This window comes from Lissotriton vulgaris, chromosome 9, assembly GCF_964263255.1.
Source record: "Lissotriton vulgaris chromosome 9, aLisVul1.2, whole genome shotgun sequence".
NCBI classification, from domain to species: Eukaryota; Metazoa; Chordata; class Amphibia; order Caudata; family Salamandridae; genus Lissotriton; species Lissotriton vulgaris.
In genome coordinates, this window is record NC_141697.1 from 208,925,701 (window position 1) to 208,944,366 (window position 18,666).

The following is an 18,666-nucleotide window of genomic DNA, read 5'->3' on the forward strand; positions in this document are numbered from 1 at the left end:
GCCAACTCCGGTGGCATATCCCCTTCGTTCACAGGGGTAACTACGACAGGGATCGGCTGCCCTGCGTCGGGAATCGGCACAGGAGCCTCCACCGGTCTGGGAGGGCTCGCCGGGGGAGCCTCCGGAACTGGAACCTCGTCTCCATTTGCCCCGTTCCTGGCCCTCTTTCCTCTCCCGGCAGGGACCACCCCTGGGATGATTCTTTTAGGCCGTCCCGTGCCGTCCCTGGCCGCCATTTTCCTCTTCATCTCCGCCATGTCTTTCACCAGCATACGGAGCAGTTGCTCGGTGCTAACCTTCTTTGCGACCCTTTTGCCCGGCATTTTCCTCATGATAGATGAAAGGTCCTGGACAAGACTTCTAGCGCTAAAAGAGAAAAAAGAGAAATTACAAATTTCAAAATTGGCTCTTCGTTCCGTCTCGAGCTCACGTGCAACGAGGAGGTGCAGCTTCAGAGCACAGGAACAAGAGGATGCTTCCTTGGCTTGTCGCTCCTTTTATCCTTCTTCGGGCAGGCGTAGACCCTCCTCCAATCCGCCTCCCGGGCGTGGCTGGCGGTGTCGGTGTCTAGGACAACCCTCTCTTGGGCGGGAAAAGGCGCGCCCCAGCTACGCCGCTTCGGGCATACCAGCCGGGACACGCCTCCCGCCCAAAATGGTTTCCCGGGGAGATCGGGGTACTCCACCATACGTTCGGGGGGACCGAGTGGTCGCCCCTTTCCATTTGTACCTGTTAGGGAGGAAAGGACAAGACACAGAAAAATATGGTTTCAGTACATGTAGATATTAAAGCACGTGATTTGTGACAAGGCGTCAGGTGCCTAGAGTGTAAGTCGATAATGATGTCAGTGCTCAGGCTGTAGTTGCGATTCGTGGCAATAGCTGAATAGGCAAGTTATGCGGTATAAGGTGCTAATATCTGATAGCGGGGGCCATATGCCTTGGTAATGAGGACGAGATAAACACATCTTCAAAGCTTACTCCTAGCTATGGGGGACAAAATTCCAGGGGTCTCTGCCGGTGTGTTCGAGACCTGTCGGAACTTAGAAATAAAGAAGGGGAAAAAAAGGCATTAAAAGGCGGGTTGCTGCTACAAGCAGTAATGAGATGCGCACACAGTAGCAGCCGAGGGCAGCACTACAGGTGGCGGTACAGCAAGCATTACCCCGTCTTGTCTTACTACCTTACTTCTCTTGTAGTGTACTATTTTTAGAACCAGCAGTGTCCAATCTGTCACAGATGTTGTTGGGTATTGGGAGGCTGTTGGAAAACATAATACTAGCCCGCGCCTCCCTTTCTTTCACGTTGTCGGCAGACATGTCAGTTATGCACTTAACTATTTCTTGCACAAACTTCCAATTGTGATGTCTCCAATGTTATTGGTAAGGAAGTTTGTGCGCATCCGATATTCTCTTGACCCTTGAAATACCTGGTGTGTTGTAGGGTCCCGTAATTCGTCCCCAGCTTCTCAGCGTTTTGTGCTCCGGTACAGCCGCCACGGAGTGGATTCACCTTCGCTTCTTCCAAACACTGCCAGGTCAGGGGGGTCAAAAGCTGCTCTTCCTGCCAGAAGTACTTTAATCCAAGCGTGCCTGGAGGTGGTTTCACCAATTAGCGCTGACCTTACTGAAAATCTTCTTTGCTTAGGAGGGTCCCGTGTACAGCCGAGCGAAACCAATCGGCTGAAAATATGCACGAACTCCGTTCCCCACACGCTGCAGCTTCCCCAAACCTGGGGCAAGAACAGACACAGACACAGACCACAAGATAGTAGATGCCGGATTTATTTCAGTGCTGTCGCCATAACGTTTCTGCTCACAACGAGCCTTGATCACATAACAACGTGAAGGTAGTGCTCATTTCCTTTTAACGTGCTAGTGCCTCATTTCAAATACATCACATGGGTTGGACATAGACAAAAGACTAGTAAAATATATATAATGTCATCGTAGAAAAGCAGTTCATTATTATTATTATTATTTATTTTTATAAAGCGCGATAGTCACCCGGAGGTATCCCAGCGCTGAGGAACCCTGAATTCACCAAGTCAGCGGAGCAAGAAACTGAGATAGGAAGGAGGATCAGAAGCAAAAAAAGGGGGAGGGGAGGTGTACAGGTTAGGGGAAGAGATGGGTTTTTAACAGTTTCCTGAAGCGCAGGTATTGAGGTTCAAGACGTAGGTTACGGGGAAGTGAATTCCAAAGGCGGGAGGCTTGTAATATTCATACTTTATATATATATATATATATATTCCACCAATCCCGCTTCCGTTCAAAACGGGCTGACACATGCTTGACGATACTTCAGGTAAGCTTTATTATCACCTTCAGGGCATATTACTGATAATGGTCCGTCGCCATCACTGTCCCTCTGGCAGACGCGTTTCGGCTTGGATTGCCTCTTCAGTGCCAGTTAAGTGTGACAGGGTTCACTGGTGAGGGTCTTTTGAAAGTCCAGTATCTTGATCCTATTGGATGCTATTGTGCGGCCACAGAAAACGGACTGCAGGATCCGGTCGGTGCCTCTCACTGCATGCTGGTAGTTTGGGTCCATTTCAGCTCGCACACTTCCAAGCCCCCACTCAGTTAGTAGTATGCGTTCTTTCTCACGAAGTACAACAAAGGCAAAACACTCATCCAGGCTGTGATCATAGTTCAGTGTCTATGTACCAAGCACACTGTGTGGTGCCCTGACGTTGTCAGCAAGCCGGTCGTGTTCCTCCTGTCGCTGTACTTTGGAGGTGATCCTGCTCACCTGGAGACTCGTCTATATATATATATATATATATATATATTACCTACTGGCGGTCGCCAGTAGGTAGTTATAGTTAGGATAATTTTCAATGTTAAATCTCAACATTCTATTTTGAATAACTTTGGCGCCGGTTGACGAATCTGCCTGAAATTTTCAGGAAAATGGTCTCATGGCGGTCCGGTCCTTCCCTGAAAGTTTGGGGGGGATTCGTCAAGCGGGGGCCGAGATAAAAGGGGGGTCCCAAAACGCGTTTTCCCCATGTTAATTTCCATAGGGCGGTCGATTTCACTTTTAGCCCGAACGGCTGAATGGATTTCCACCAAACTTGGCAAAATTGTAGGGACTGGTAGCCCGATGTGCCTTTGCTATGTCTCAAGATATGTGCTCCAGTGGATTTTGAGTAATTAAGGTTCAAAAAAATATATATATCTATAGCAGCGCACGGGTACGCGCACGGGTGCGCGTACCGTGCGCGCCACGCGACTTGCGCGAGGAAAGCTGATTGGCTCTCGGGTGTCTGTAAACATTCTAAACAGTCCGGAGCGGCCGCCATCTTGTGTCTCGGTAAAATCGAGACACAAGAGGTGGCCAAAACAAAGAGGGAAATGAACATAAGGGGGCAGAGTAGACCCCCCCTGACCCCCTAGGTTTGATGTGGGGGCCATAAAAGGGCCCCGCAAGGCAAAAAAAAAAATTTTTTTTTTTTTGATTTTCGCGGGGGGAGCGCCCGGTACGCGCACGGGTGCGCGTACCCGGGAGCGTACCATGGGAAAAAAGAATGACAGTTTTAAAAGTAGCTGTTTAGAAAAAAAAATGTTTAGTTGTTTTTTTTATACATACACATACATATATATAAATGCATATGCACATATATATATGCATATATGTCTATATGTGTGCGTGTAGAGAGAGGTAGAGAGGTAGAGGTGTAGAGGTAGAGAGGTAGAGAGGTAGCGGTAGAGAGGTCGAGATTAGTAGAGAGAGAAGAAGAGAGAGGTAGAGAGGTAGAGAGTAGAGAGTGAGTAATAGAGAGTAGAGAGTGAGTAGTAGAGAGTAGTAGAGAGCAGTAGAGAGAGTAGCAGAGTGAGTAGTAGAGAGTAGTAGAGTGAATAGTAGAGTGAGTAGTAGAGAGTAGTAGAGAGTGAGTAGTAGAGAGTAGTAGAGAGTAAGTAGTAGAGTGAGTAGTAGAGAGCAGTAGAGAGTGAGTAGTAGAGAGTAGGAGAGAGTAAGTAGTAGAGAGTAGTGGAGAATATTCCAAAGTTTGGCACAGCACCACTTTCACAATGAGTCCAATGAAATCATATCACTTAGAGTACTTATTGAAGCGCTGAATCTTGGTGTATATTCAAATGCTTTTATTTTCCTTAAGTTTATGTACCACCGCCAGCCGAAACGTTTCGTTCTGTACAACAGAACTTCTTCAGGGCGTTCTTATTTCCTTCAAGTTATGTCGGTATCCCGTTGTCATATAACTAGATATTTCTTCCAAATGTTAGACGAGACATAAGTATATTCTTATTAAAAGTGACTAGGTATCAATTTTACCCACACAATTCGGGCAGACTTGAGTAATTTATAGCATCCTCAAAGTCAGTCTTTCAAAAATTCCAAAGTATAGGACATGATAATCCAAATCCAAATGTTTCTCAAGAAAAGTCATTTACAATCGTTCGGAATATCGGTGTTTGGGCAGATATGATCCAGGGACCCCCAGTATGCAAGGGGAATTAGTCCCCCCTCTACAAACATGCACGGGGGCTGCGTTGCAGAGAGGTGTAAAAAGGGTTGTGGCTTCATTACACCTCTCTGCAATGCAGTCCCCTGGCGCATACTGGAGATTCCTGGTGGGCTTTCAGGTCTTATATAGTTAGGAATTAGCATTAAAAAAACCTTTGAAATTCACTGAAAAAACCAAAGGTTTCACACCAGTTATAGTTAGCAATTAGCATTTAAAAAACCTTTGAAATTCACTGAAAAAACCATAGGTTTCACACCAGTTATAGTTAGGAATTAGCATTTAAAAAACCTATTAAATTCACTGACAAAACCAGTTATAGTTAGCTGGAAATTTTACTGACATAAAACCATTGAAATTCCCACGTTATAGTTAGTTGGACTCACTATAACTTGCGCGCCTGCAATGCACTGCTGATGACGTCACATATTACATCACTCATGACATGGTCAGTGACATCACTCATGACATCACTGATGACACCATCCAGTGAATGTGTGTCTTTCTGAAAAATAAATTTGTTTTATATATGTATTTGTAAAGGTCGATGGAAGAATAAATGTTTAAATAAGTGTGTAAATGGATGTTTTTTTTAACAAAAATTGGTTGGTTAACTGGCTTATTAAGTGTATCTTAGTGAATACATATATTAGCGAGTATTGTTTAAATATTTAAATGTTTGTATCAGTGTTTCTCTTTGTGTATAAGTGGCTGCAGGGGTTGGTGACTGACTCACTGTTTGTATGTGTTTTGAAGACAGAATATGTGCAGGACTGTATGGGTGGACGAGTGTGTATATGTGTGTGTTAGTGAGTGAATGACTGTCTCACTAGTGTCTTCATTACTAACGACATATGTTTTAATCTAGTATATGTGAGTATTGATGTATATAAGTGAGTATAGTATATATAGTGAGAGATTGTAGGAGTTCCTGTTTAAATAAGTATGTGTTTCTATAAGTGATTGTTTAAGAGAGTAAGTATGTGTAAGTTTCCTTAGAAGTAAGGTGGTAGTGTGTGTATAAATGTATATGCAAATAAATGGATGTTCAATAGTTTATGTGCATGTGTGAGTATGTGTGTGAGTAACTTTTGGATGACTGCTGATGTGTAACAGGATGTATAGGTGTATCACTACATATGATGAGTGAGTATATATATGAGTGACTATATAGAACTGTTGGTGAATGAGTGGATGAGTATATAGATGGTGGAATTACTGAATTGGTTGTTGTTACTGGTTTGAGTATCTCCATTTTTTTGAAAATGTTTGTTTCTATTTTTGAATATTTGTTTCAAGCGTTACATTACACTGAAATTAGGTCTGTCACTCTGTCACAAGGATGGTGTCATCAGTGATGTCATGAGTGATGTCACTGACCATGTCATGAGTGATGTAATATGTGACGTCATCAGCAGTGCATTGCAGGCGCGCAAGTTATAGTGAGTCCAACTAACTATAACGTGGGAATTTCAATGGTTTTATGTCAGTAAAATTTCCAGCTAACTATAACTGGTTTTGTCAGTGAATTTAATAGGTTTTTTAAATGCTAATTCCTAACTATAACTGGTGTGAAACCTATGGTTTTTTCAGTGAATATATATATATATATATATATATATATATATATATATATATATATATATATATATATATATATATACACATATATTAAATCATTTGGTTTCCGCAAACGCTGAAACGTCGCCTTGACCCAACCTCTCACGATGGGGGCTCGTGCTGGGTGGCGAGCCCTGCAACCATGTCGTATTTCCACATGCTCCTCCAGGTATGAAAAACACGAGCCCAAGTGCATCCAAACGTTTTATTTTAGCAAAAACGGCAACAGATAAACTCAACGCGTTTCGGGATAGTCTCCCTTGCTCACGAGTCATATATATATATCGAAAAGTCCTTTTTATTACCGCCGCGTAGTTACTCACGCGATGCGCACATCAAGCAGGACACGGACCCATATTATAGTGCTAAATTTTGTTTATTCTCAAGTCAAAGACGCGTTTCGCAGCCTCTCGCCGCTTGTTTACTCGACAAATGTTTGTACTGTGGGAAACTTTTTAACATTGCTCATTTTTTGCAGTGCTTCACGTGATCATAGTCTCAATGGAAATGGTAAATAAACTTGCGTTGTTGCTTCAATATTACTTAGTGCAAGAATATATAATTTGTGCAATACATACAAGTGTTATAGTATGATCATATGAAGCAAAAATAGCTCATATATATGTATCTATATATATATATTACCTACTGGCGGTCGCCAGTAGGTATATATAGTTAGGATTTTTTCTCTATGGGATTTTTGAAAATTCTATGTCTAATAACGTTGGCGTTTGTGGACGGAATTGGCTGAAATTTTCAGGAAAATGGAACATTTTGTTTCTGAGCAGCCCCTGACAATTTGGAGGGGTTTCATCAAGGGGGGGCCGAGAAAAGGAGGGGGTCCCAAAACGCGTTTTTCCCATGTTAATTTCCATAGGGCGGTTGGCCTCACTTTTAGCTCGAACGGCTGAATGGATTTGCACGAAACTTGGCAAAATTGTAGGGACTGTTAGCCCGATGTACCTTTGCTAGGTCTCAATATATGTGCTCCAGTGGATTTTGAGTAATTTAGGTTCAAAAAAAGATATATATCTGGGCGGAGCCTAACCACACATCTGATCTGATTGGCTGTCAGCACTTCATCCAAGAAGTGTTGGCAGCCATCTTGGGACCAATATACATGATAGCACCTCATTAAAAAGCACTGTAGTTAATAGAGGGTTTTAGGACTTTAGTTACATTATAAATCATTTGTTGATGGTACCATACTCGTTTTAGGAATTGTGGTGGGTTCTAAGGTGATTTTACCATGTGAAAAAACCTTCTGCTGTGATATCATGAATATTGTTTGAAAGAAAACTAATATCTCATGATTTTCCCACAGTGGTTTGGAAGGGGATCTATAAGCTAAACTGAAAGCATATTTTCTGTAAATTCACATTATCTTTCTCAGTCATGTGAAAATGAAGTCTGACATTCTCAGTAAAACATGTACATCCAACAAGGACAGAGACTGTCAGTTGATTCCTTTGTGTTCTACTGCAGCCTCCTAGAGTGTTCTAAAGAACAACTAGAGCGCTAACAGTCCTACTTATTACAAAGGTATGGCACACCTGAAGCCATCTTGATTGGAATAAAGTGGTAACTCTTAAAACATTTAATTTAAAAAGAAACAACATGAGGGGGTATATTTTGCCATAGAAAGTATTATTAGTGCTGCAGAATGAAAAATTAGGGCACATTTTGAGTGACTTCTCAAATCCTTTTCTATTTCATTAAAACATTCTGACATGCAGTCTCCCAAAATGGCCACCAGAGACAAAAGAGCCCAAATGTAGCCCGAATATCACCCAGATGTAGCCCAAGTATAGCCCAATGACAGAATGTCCCAGAGTGTTCTAAAGAACAACTAGAGCGCTAACAGTCCTACTTATTACAAAGGTATGGCACACCTGAAGCCATCTTGATTGGAATAAAGTGGTAACTCTTAAAACATTTAATTTAAAAAGAAACAACATGAGGGGGTATTTTTTGCCATAGAAAGTATGATTAGTGCTGCAGAATGAAAAATTAGGGCACATTTTGAGTGACTTCTCAAATCCTTTTCCATTTCATTAAAACATTCTGACATGCAGTCTCCCAAAATGGCCACCAGAGACAAAAGAGCCCAAATGTAGCCCAAATATCACCCAGATGTAGCCCAAGTATAGCCCAATGACAGAATGTCCCAGAGTGTTCTAAAGAACAACTAGAGCGCTAACAGTCCTACTTATTACAAAGGTATAGCACACCTGGAGCCATCGTGATGGGAATAAAGTGGTAACTCTTAAAACATTTAATTTAAAAAGGAAAAAAAAGAGGGGGTATATTATACAATAGAAGGTATTATTAGTGCTGCAGAAAGATAAATTAGGGCACATTTTGAGTGACTTTTCAAATCCTCTTCTATTTCATTAAAAAATTCTGACATGCAGTCTCCCAAAATGGCCACCAGAGACAAAAGAGCCCAAATGTAGCCCAAATATCACCCAGATGTAGCCCAAGAATAGCCCAATGACAGAATGTCCCAGAGTGTTCTAAAGAACAACTAGAGCGCTAACAGTCCTACTTATTACAAAGGTATGGCACACCTGAAGCCATCTTGATTGGAATAAAGTGGTAACTCTTAAAACATTTAATTTAAAAAGGAACAAAATGAGGGGGTACATTTTGCCATATGAATTATGATTAGTGCTGCAGAAAGAAAAATTAGGGCACATTTTGAGTGACTTCTCAAACCCTCTTCAATTTCATTAAAAAATTCTGACATACAGTCTCCCAAGATGGCCACCAGAGACAAAAGAGCCTAAATGTAGCCCAAATATCACCCAGATGTACCCCAAGTATAGCCCAATGACAGAATGTCCCAGAGTGTTCTAAAGAACAACTAGAGCGCTAACAGTCTTACTTATGACAAAAGTATGGCACACCAGAAGCCATCTTGATTGGAATGAAGTGGTAAGTCTGAAAACACTCAATTTAAAAAGGAACAACATGAGGGGGTTAATTCTGCCATAGAAAGTATGATTAGTGCTTCAGAAAGAAAAATTAGGGATCATTTTGAGTGATTTCTCAAATCCTCTTCTATTTCATTAAAAAAATTCTGACATGCAGACTGAAACATGCACTTTGAATACCAGCAGCAGACGTCCCTGGTGAGCAGTATTTTTACTACAGTGATCTAATGTGCAACTAGAGTGCTAACATTCAGAATTTATGGCAAAAGTGTGACACATCTGAATGCCTTCTTGATGGAACCAAAGTAAACAAGCATTGAAAATGCAATAGATCTCGCCCTCGTTTAAGTTAAAGCCATTCTGTTTGTAATGAGGTGGCTTTTTAGCTTTGCTTTTATTAGTGTTTTTTCAACTTTCATGTAAATACCATGCATCTGTATGCATATAAGTATATGTATGCATGCATTTATGTTTGTATTTATATAGATATACAGATGATATATGTTTATATATGTATGTATATATATATATTCACTGAAAAAACCATAGGCTATAGACCATATATAGTTAGGAATTAGCATTTACAAAACCTTGAAAATTCACTGAAAAAACCATAGGTTATAGACCATATATAGTTAGGAATTAGCATTTACAAAACCTTGAAAATTCACTGAAAAAACCATAGGTTATAGACCATATATAGTTAGGAATTCGCATTTACAAAACCTTATTTTACTCACACAAAACCATTGAAATTCCATATATAGTTAGTTGCACTAACTATATATCGCGCACCCGCAATCCACTGCTGATGATGTCACATATTACATCATTCATGACATGGTCAGTGACATCACTGATGACATCACTGATGACATCTCAAATGACATCACTGATGACATCTCAAATGACATCACTGATGACATCACTGATGACATCTCATTTGACATTACTGATCACATCACTGAGGATATCATTCATGTGATAATACGATGAACCTCTTCAGACTCTAATATAACCTTAGATACAATCAGTGTAAACAGACACTCACAGACTGTCACTCATCCATGGAGTTACTCACACACCTAGTCAGTCATGCAAAGAATCAATCACACCTCCATTTCCTCAACTATACAGTTATACAAACTTTACTTATTCAAACATATACTAACACATATTTACTCTCTTATACAATCCCTGATACAAGTTCACAATGATCCATACAGCCACTCACACATTCACTGGCTCTTATGCACAGTTATTTATATATGTCAACTCTCACATGTACTGTGTTTTACATATGTACTTACTTTGACATGTGGCACTGAGATATCCATTCACTCACCAATACACTCATGCACACAGTCAACCGCCCATACAGCTGTTTCCACATGCACTTTTGAAACCATACATCTAGTGAATCAACTGCTCACACATCTATGCACAGAGTCATACACCTCCCAGCCACCCACACACACACTCAGTCTCCCATACAAATACTTGGGCAACCAATCAATAACCCATATAGTTACTCATATAGCTACTTATCAACACATGCAACAGTTTACAGAATAACAGACATAATGATGCACAAATTAAGACAGTTTAGTCACTAACCCATGCACTCAGTGAGACACATTTAATCACTCACTCATACAGTCAGTCATGCACCTACTAAATCCTTCATCCAGACATATTTTAACTTTACAGAAACATACAGTCAGTCACTGGATGTTGTCATCAGTGATGTCATCAGTGATGTCATTTGAGATGTCATCAGTGATGTCATCAGTGATGTCACTGACCATGTCATGAATGATGTAATATGTGACATCATCAGCAGTGGATTGCGGGTGCGCGATATATAGTTAGTGCAACTAACTATATATGGAATTTCAATGGTTTTGTGTGAGTAAAATAAGGTTTTGTAAATGCGAATTCCTAACTATGTATGGTCTATAACCTATGGTTTTTTCAGTGAATATATATATATATATATATATATATATATATATATATATATATATATATATATATATTCAATGAAAAAACCATTGGTTTTAGGCCATATATAGTTAGGGATTTGCATTTACAAAACCTTATTTTACTCGCATAAAACCATTGAAATTCCATATATAGTTAGATGCGCTAACTATATATCGCGCACCCGCAATCCACTGCTGATGATGTCACATATTACATCATTCATGACATGGTTAGTGACATCACTGATGACATCACTGATGACATCTCAAATGACATCACTGATGACATCTCTGATGACAACATCCAGTGACTGTATGTTTCTGTAAAGTTAAAATATGTCTTACATATTGAAGAATGAGTGGATGTATAAGTGTCTGGATGAAGGATTTAGTAGGTGCATGACTGACTGTATGAGTGAGTGATTAAATGTGTCTCACTGAGTGCATGGGTTAGTGACTAAACTGTCTTAATTTGTGCATCATTATGTCTGTTGTTCTGTAAACTGTTGCATGTGTTGATAAGTAGCTATATGAGTAACTATATGGGTTATTGATTGGTTGCCCAAGTATTTGTATGGGAGACTGAGTGTGTGTGTGGGTGGTTGGGAGGTGTAGGACTCTGTGCATGGATGTGTGAGCAGTTGATTCACTAGATGATTGGTTTCAAAAGTGCATGTGGAAACAGCTGTATGGGCGGTTGACTGTGTGCATGAGTGTATTGGTGAGTGAATGGATATCTCAGTGCTACATGTCAAAGTAAGTACATATGTAAAACATAGTACATGTGAGAGTTGACATATATAAATAACTGTGCATAAGAGCCAGTGAATGTGTGAGTGGCTGTATGGATCATTGTGAACTTGTATCAGGGATTGTATAAGAGAGAAAATATGTGTTAGTATATGTTTGAATAAGTAAGGTGTGTATAACTGTATAGTTGAGGAAATGGAGGTGTGATTGATTCTTTGTATGACTGACTAGGTGTGTGAGTAACTCCATGGATGAGTGACAGTCTGTGAGTGTCTGTTTACACTGATTGTATCTAAGGTTATATTAGAGTCTGAAGAGGTTCATCGTATTATCACATGAATGATATCATCAGTGATGTGATCAGTAATGTCAAATGAGATGTTATCAGTGATGTCATTTGAGATGTCATCAGTGATGTCACTAACCATGTCATGAATGATGTAATATGTGACATCATCAGCAGTGGATTGCGGGTGCGCGATATATAGTTAGCGCATCTAACTATATATGGAATTTCAATGGTTTTATGCGAGTAAAATAAGGTTTTGTAAATGCAAATCCCTAACTATATATGGCCTAAAACCAATGGTTTTTTCATTGAATTTTCAAGGTTTTGTAAATGCAAATTCCTAACTATATATCGACTATAACCTATGGTTTTTTCAGTGAATTTCAATGGTTTTTTAATAGCAAATATGAAAAGCTTTAAAATGTCAAGTACGTGATAGATAAAAACATTTTCGTATTTATGCACGCTGATGTGCTTTGAACGCTGCACCCCCCTTCCCCTCTCTTTTCTCTGAGGAGTACTCTCTCTTTGTAGATAGTGAAGGGTAGTTAACGCAGGCCTTTGCCCCGTTGTAATCCGTCGTGCCTGCTTCTCTCTCCATTTGATTGATTGTTATCCAAGCATTTACTGTTTTAGAATTGGTTCTCTTTGGTTCATTCTCTATTTACAAACAAGCACAGAGTCGCAATACTCTGTTTAGTCTTTGCAGATAGTGAAAAATCGTTTAAAAAAACAAATGGAATCGAGCAAAATCAGTAGGCCACTAATGGGATCTCTTTTTGACCTCGCTAAAATAGAAACATTAACCACAACCCCTCATGAGAAATACGAAACTAGTGAGATGAACTGAGCTCCACACCATGAGGGCTGCAAGACAGCTCGGCTCCGTCACCCATCCCGCCCAAAATAACGACAAACCCTATGCAAATATTAAAAATATAGACAACACACCAGCAAAGAAACAGGGTAAAACATTTTATTAAATAACTATTTACATAACGTTGGTTTATAAGATGAGGTCAGTAGTGGACTGATGTGTGAATAGGTCGGAAGTAGCACAAGGCGCCAAGATCCGGATGGAAAGTCCTGGATGTTGGGTGCCATAGTTCAGAGTTCTGAGTTTGAGCCTTTTTCAATGCCTGTGCTTTGTTGTTTCCCCTCCATCAAAAACAAAAAAATATATAAAACTGTGCAAAAATACAAAAAAAATCAAAAAATGTTTACAAAAGCAGTGCTTGTAAGACTGTCTGAAGCTTATTTCCACCTACTGCAGATTCACTATTCTCAAAGTAAGTGAGGGTCGTTTGTGGACCTGACTGCATTTGAAAACAATGTTATATGGTACCTCCCTAAACCGCTTGACGGAGGCCCCCGAGGGGCGGTGTGATGGCACGGACTCGGAGAAGACGCTTGGCTCCGACCCCCTCCCCAAGTCTTATAGCACTGGTGTAGCCTGAGATCGCCCCCGACATAGGCGGCCGGCTCCCGGGGTCCGGCGGAACTTTTTGCCTTTTGATGACTCTTCTATTCTGGACTTTGTCCCACAATCCGTTTGACCTGAAGACACGCTGTAGTGGGGCGCCCCTTTACCATTTTAGTTGCCATTCCGCCCGCTTTTGCTACACTGTGCCTCTTCCGCCATTCAGCTGTTTACCACCCGCTCTTGCGACTACAGCGTCTTGCTCACCATGTAGTTAAGTTGCTCCCGCTCTTGCGGTGCAGCGATAGGCGGCTGCCACAGGACTCTCAAAATGGCGGCCGGCTCTTCGGTTTTAGGCCTGGTCCACTAAAATGGCCCTGGGACACCTTGGAACTCGGACGCTTCCCTGATAGGGCTTGGGTCCCATCCTCGAAAGCGTCCCCTCAGCCTTGAAGATTCTACAAAAGTCTTGGGGGCCCCCGACTCCCGCAGGCTTCTGGTGGGGAGCGGCTGCCATGTCTGCTCATGGAATGGCCACGACGGAGCCACGAGATGGTGGTGCTCTCATGCACAAGGTGGGGCTTTCATCGTTTGGGAAAAAAAATGTTCTAAACCAATGAAAAGTGTTATTTTTAGGTCACATGACCAAGCCTTCCATCATTAGGAAACCAAAAGTAAAATGAACCAATGAAAAGTTTTTTAAACAAGTCACATGATACCATAACCAGTGCGGCAGTTTACTGGACATCACCTGGGTGCCATCAACATCTCAGCGCGTTCTGCTGCCTTGGGACTATTCGCACAACAGACCGCTACTGACGAGGCCTCCCCCCGCACCACCCGGGACGCCCCACGCCAATTTTCGGAGCAGCATTGTAGGATACCAAAACCAGTGCGGCACCCAGGCGACATCACCTGGGTGCCGTCCAGAACTCAGCACGTTGTGCTGCCTTGGGACTATTTGCACAAAAGACAGCTTCTGACAATTGTTGCTTTTTTTGGTGAAAAATGTTTAAATGTTTTTACAGTTTTTGTTCCGTTCATTATATTTAAAAGTTAATAAAGTTTTATAATGTTACTTTGTTGGAATGTTATATATTTTTTTTAAAACGGGTGAATGGGGCCTTGAATCGGGTTATTGTCATGTGTGGGCTTTGCAAGTGTACTGCTACAGGATCGGACATTTCAAACTCAAATGCACGTTCTTTTTCTTACCTTTCCGAAGCATGGAGCGCAATAGCAGGCAGAGAAAGGGTGATGCAAGTGTTGAACACTGCCTAGCCTGGAAGTTGCTGGCATTCCCCCCCCCCCGCCCGCTCCTGAAAGAGGACACACACACACTGCCGCCCCGAGTACTTCACAGATCTTTAAAAGACCATGCGCTTGTTTATGAGGCTTAAATGGTTTATCACCCCTTCTAGAACCCCTGCATCGACCCTCTGACGTTTCCTGGAAGAATTACCACGTAACACAATACCAAGCCCTGTCAGCTGAAACCCCCGAGGAATCATGGGGCATATTATCAAGGGGGTTTATCTCCGCTTTTTTGGCTTTAAAAGCCAAGAAAGCAGAGATAAAATTATCTCCCTATTACCAAGCTGTCGCTAACACCAGTTAGTGACAGCTAAAAGGAGATAGCGACCATCGTGGGCCCCGCTTTGCATGTCAGTGATAGTGCCCTGAGCAGTTCTTAGCCATGTTATCCAATGGGAGGTGGATAACATGGCTAAGAACATTTGCTCGATAATACATGAATATCGCTGACTTTTCAGCGATATTCATGCATTGCGGCCGTTTTTTATCGCATTTGCGATAAACCTTGCTAATAGCAAGGTTTATCTGCGATAAAAATCGCCGATGTGCGGCGATAATTTTTGTCTCTAAACAAGTTAGAGACAAAAATTATCGCTAGTTTTTGGTAATATGCCCCCGGGTTTTTGCTTGCAGAAATCGGGAGGCGGGAGACTAGCACTGAAATCAGTAGTCTCACGCCTGAATCGGGAGGGTTGGCATGTCTGGATTCTCTACAGCTGGGGCCATAAACTACATCCGCAGGGGTAGGTGATAGCCTGGGACCAGCCTGGCATCTAAAATGGCTGCCGTGCACGACAAAATTGTGGCATTGCAAAAAAGGCAAGATGGCGCAGACAATGTTTATCAATAAGGATTCATTTATAACAAAATATTTTATCGCAGTGACAAATTGGCGGTCAACACTTCCTGATTTCCATCGAATCTAACGTTAACAGACGTCACGCAGCAAAAAAAATAAAAAGCTCACGCACAGCCGCTGGAAGAGATGTATCAACATATATGAGCCTCCTCAGCCACCCTCATGAAACATAGGGGATTAGGATACGTCTCCCGCACCCCCTTATACCTAGTAATTTAATTAAAACGAAGCACAAAATGGCGAATTCCCGTTTCGCTACCAGTTTGCGGCCCAGTTCGCGGCCCGTGAAGCGCTTCTACCGTGAAAAATCATTTTTTTTTTATTTTCCTCACGGGACCCTTTAATAACCCCAACAACATTCCTAGGGGGTCAAGAGGGGTATACCTTGCCCCCTTTCATTAAATTCCCCCTTCGTTTTTCACCTCTTCTTCTCTCTCGATCCTACCGAGAGATAAGATGGCGGCCGCTCCGGACTGTTTAGAATGTTGACAGACACCGGAGAGCCAATCAGCTTTCTGCGCTCAAAGTTCCGTTTCGCGAAAAGTAAGCGAACCGGAGCGCAGCCTGGAGCGCTGTTACAGATATATATCTTGTTTTAAACATTAATTTCTCAAAAACTACTGGAGCACATATATTGAGACCTAGCAAAGGCACATCGGGCTAACAGTCCCTACAATTTTGCCAAGGTTCGTGCAAATCCATTCAGCCGTTCGAGCTAAAAGTGAGTCCAACCGCCCTATGGAAATTAACATGGGAAAAACGCGTTTTGGGACCCCCCTTTTTTCTCGGCCCCCCCTCAACAAAACCCCCCCAAATTTTAAAGGGCTGCTCAGAAACAAAATGTGCCATTTTCCTGAAAATTTCAGCCGATTCCGTCCACAAACGCCAAAGTTATTAGACATAGAATTTTCAAAAATCCCATAGGGAATAAATCCTAACTACATATACCTACTGGCGATAGCCAGTAGGTAATATATATATATATATATATATATATATATATATATATATATATATATATATATATATATTCACTGAAAAAACCATAGGTTATAGACTATATATAGTTAGGCATTAGCCTTCAAAAAACCTTGGAAATTCACTGAAAAAAACATAGGTTTTAGCCCTTATATAGTTAGGAATTAACATATAAAAAACCATTGAAATTCCTCCTATATAGTTAGCTGGACATTTTATTGATATAAAACCAATGAAATTCGACATATAGTTAGTTGCACTAACTATATATTTCGCGCATCCGCAATCCAATGCTGATGATGTCACATATTACATCATTCATGACATGGTCAGTGACATCACTGATGACATCACTGATGACATCACTGATGACATCCTCCAGTGTCTGTGTGTTTTTGAAAAGTTTAAATATGTTTTACATATTGAAGAATGAGTGGATGTATAAGAGTATGGATGAAGGATTTGATTGTATAAGTGAGTAAGTATGTGTTAGTATATCTCTGAAAATGTAAGCTGTTCTGTGTTTAACAGTATAGATTAAGTAATCAAAGTGTGATTGCTTCTTTACAGAACTGACTAGGTGTGTGAGTAACTCCATGGATGAGTGGCAGTGTGTGAGTGTCTGCATAGGTGTATGAGTGCATATGATAGTGTTGTAATGATGAGTGACTGTATGTACGAGTGACCTTATGGGTGAATGAATGAATGTGTGTGTAGACGTAGGAATCAGTGAGTGCGTATGTAGTAAATGGTATTGGTGTGTCAATAGTTTAAAAAATGATACTCTGTATTTTACACTAGGTGTAACAGAAGTTATATTAGAGTGTAAGGAGGTGCATTGTATTATCACATGAAGTATATCATCAGTGGGGTGATCATTGATGTTAAATGAGATGTCATCAGTGATGTCATCAGTGATGTCACTGACCATGTCATGAATGATGTAATATGTGACATCATCAGCATTGGATTGCGGATGCGCGAAATATATAGTTAGTGCAACTAACTATATGTCGAATTTCATTGGTTTTATATCAATAAAATGTCCAGCTAACTATATAGGAGGAATTTCAATGGTTTTTTATATGTTAATTCCTAACTATATAAGGGCTAAAACCTATGGTTTTTTCAGTGAATTTCCAAGGTTTTTTGAAGGCTAATGCCTAACTATATATAGTCTATAACCTATGGTTTTTTCAGTGAATTTCATTGGTTTTTTAAAAGATAATATATATATCTATACTTAAAGACTATGAATAATTCCAAAAAGAGCGAAACAACTCAGATTCCCCCCCCACAGTACTGGAAGGCAGGACATAGACAAAACCTCTTATTACATCTGCCTACTGACAGGTTTACCTGTCATCACTGTTTCGAAAAAGTAAAAAAAAAACACAAAGGCTCCTTCATATTCATGTCGCCAGCTAGCTGCTCAATCATAAATTAATATAGCAAAAAGAACAACTGAATGCAGAACAATATTACACATTCACCCCAGTACAGAGATCTGGGCCTAAATCCATTGTTTCTTTGCTCATCATGCCATTCCAGTTTGGACCCAGCCATATGCAAATCAGTCTAGATTCTGCGCCCAATGGGAACAGTCCTGCCCCTCCCTTCTCCTACCCCCGTCTCCGCTCCTGCCCCCGTCACCGCTCCTGCCCCCGTCACTTCTCCTGCCCCCGTCACTTCTCCTGTCTCTTCACTTCTCCTGTCCCGTCACTTCTCCTGTCCCCATCAATTCTCCTGTCCCCGTCACTTCTCCTGTCCCCTTCACTTCTCCTTCTCCTGGTCCCTTCACTTCTCCTTCTCCTGTCCCGTCACTTCTCCTTCTCCTGTCCCTCACTTCTCCTTCTCCTGTCCCGTCACTTCTCCTTCTCCTTGTCCCTTCACTTCTCCTGTCCCTTCACTTCTCCTGTCCCCGTCACTTCTCCTGCCCCTGTCACTTCTCCTGTCCCATCACTTCTCCTGTCCCGTCACTTCTCCTGTCACTTCTCCTGTCCCGTCACTTCTCCATCTCCTGTCCC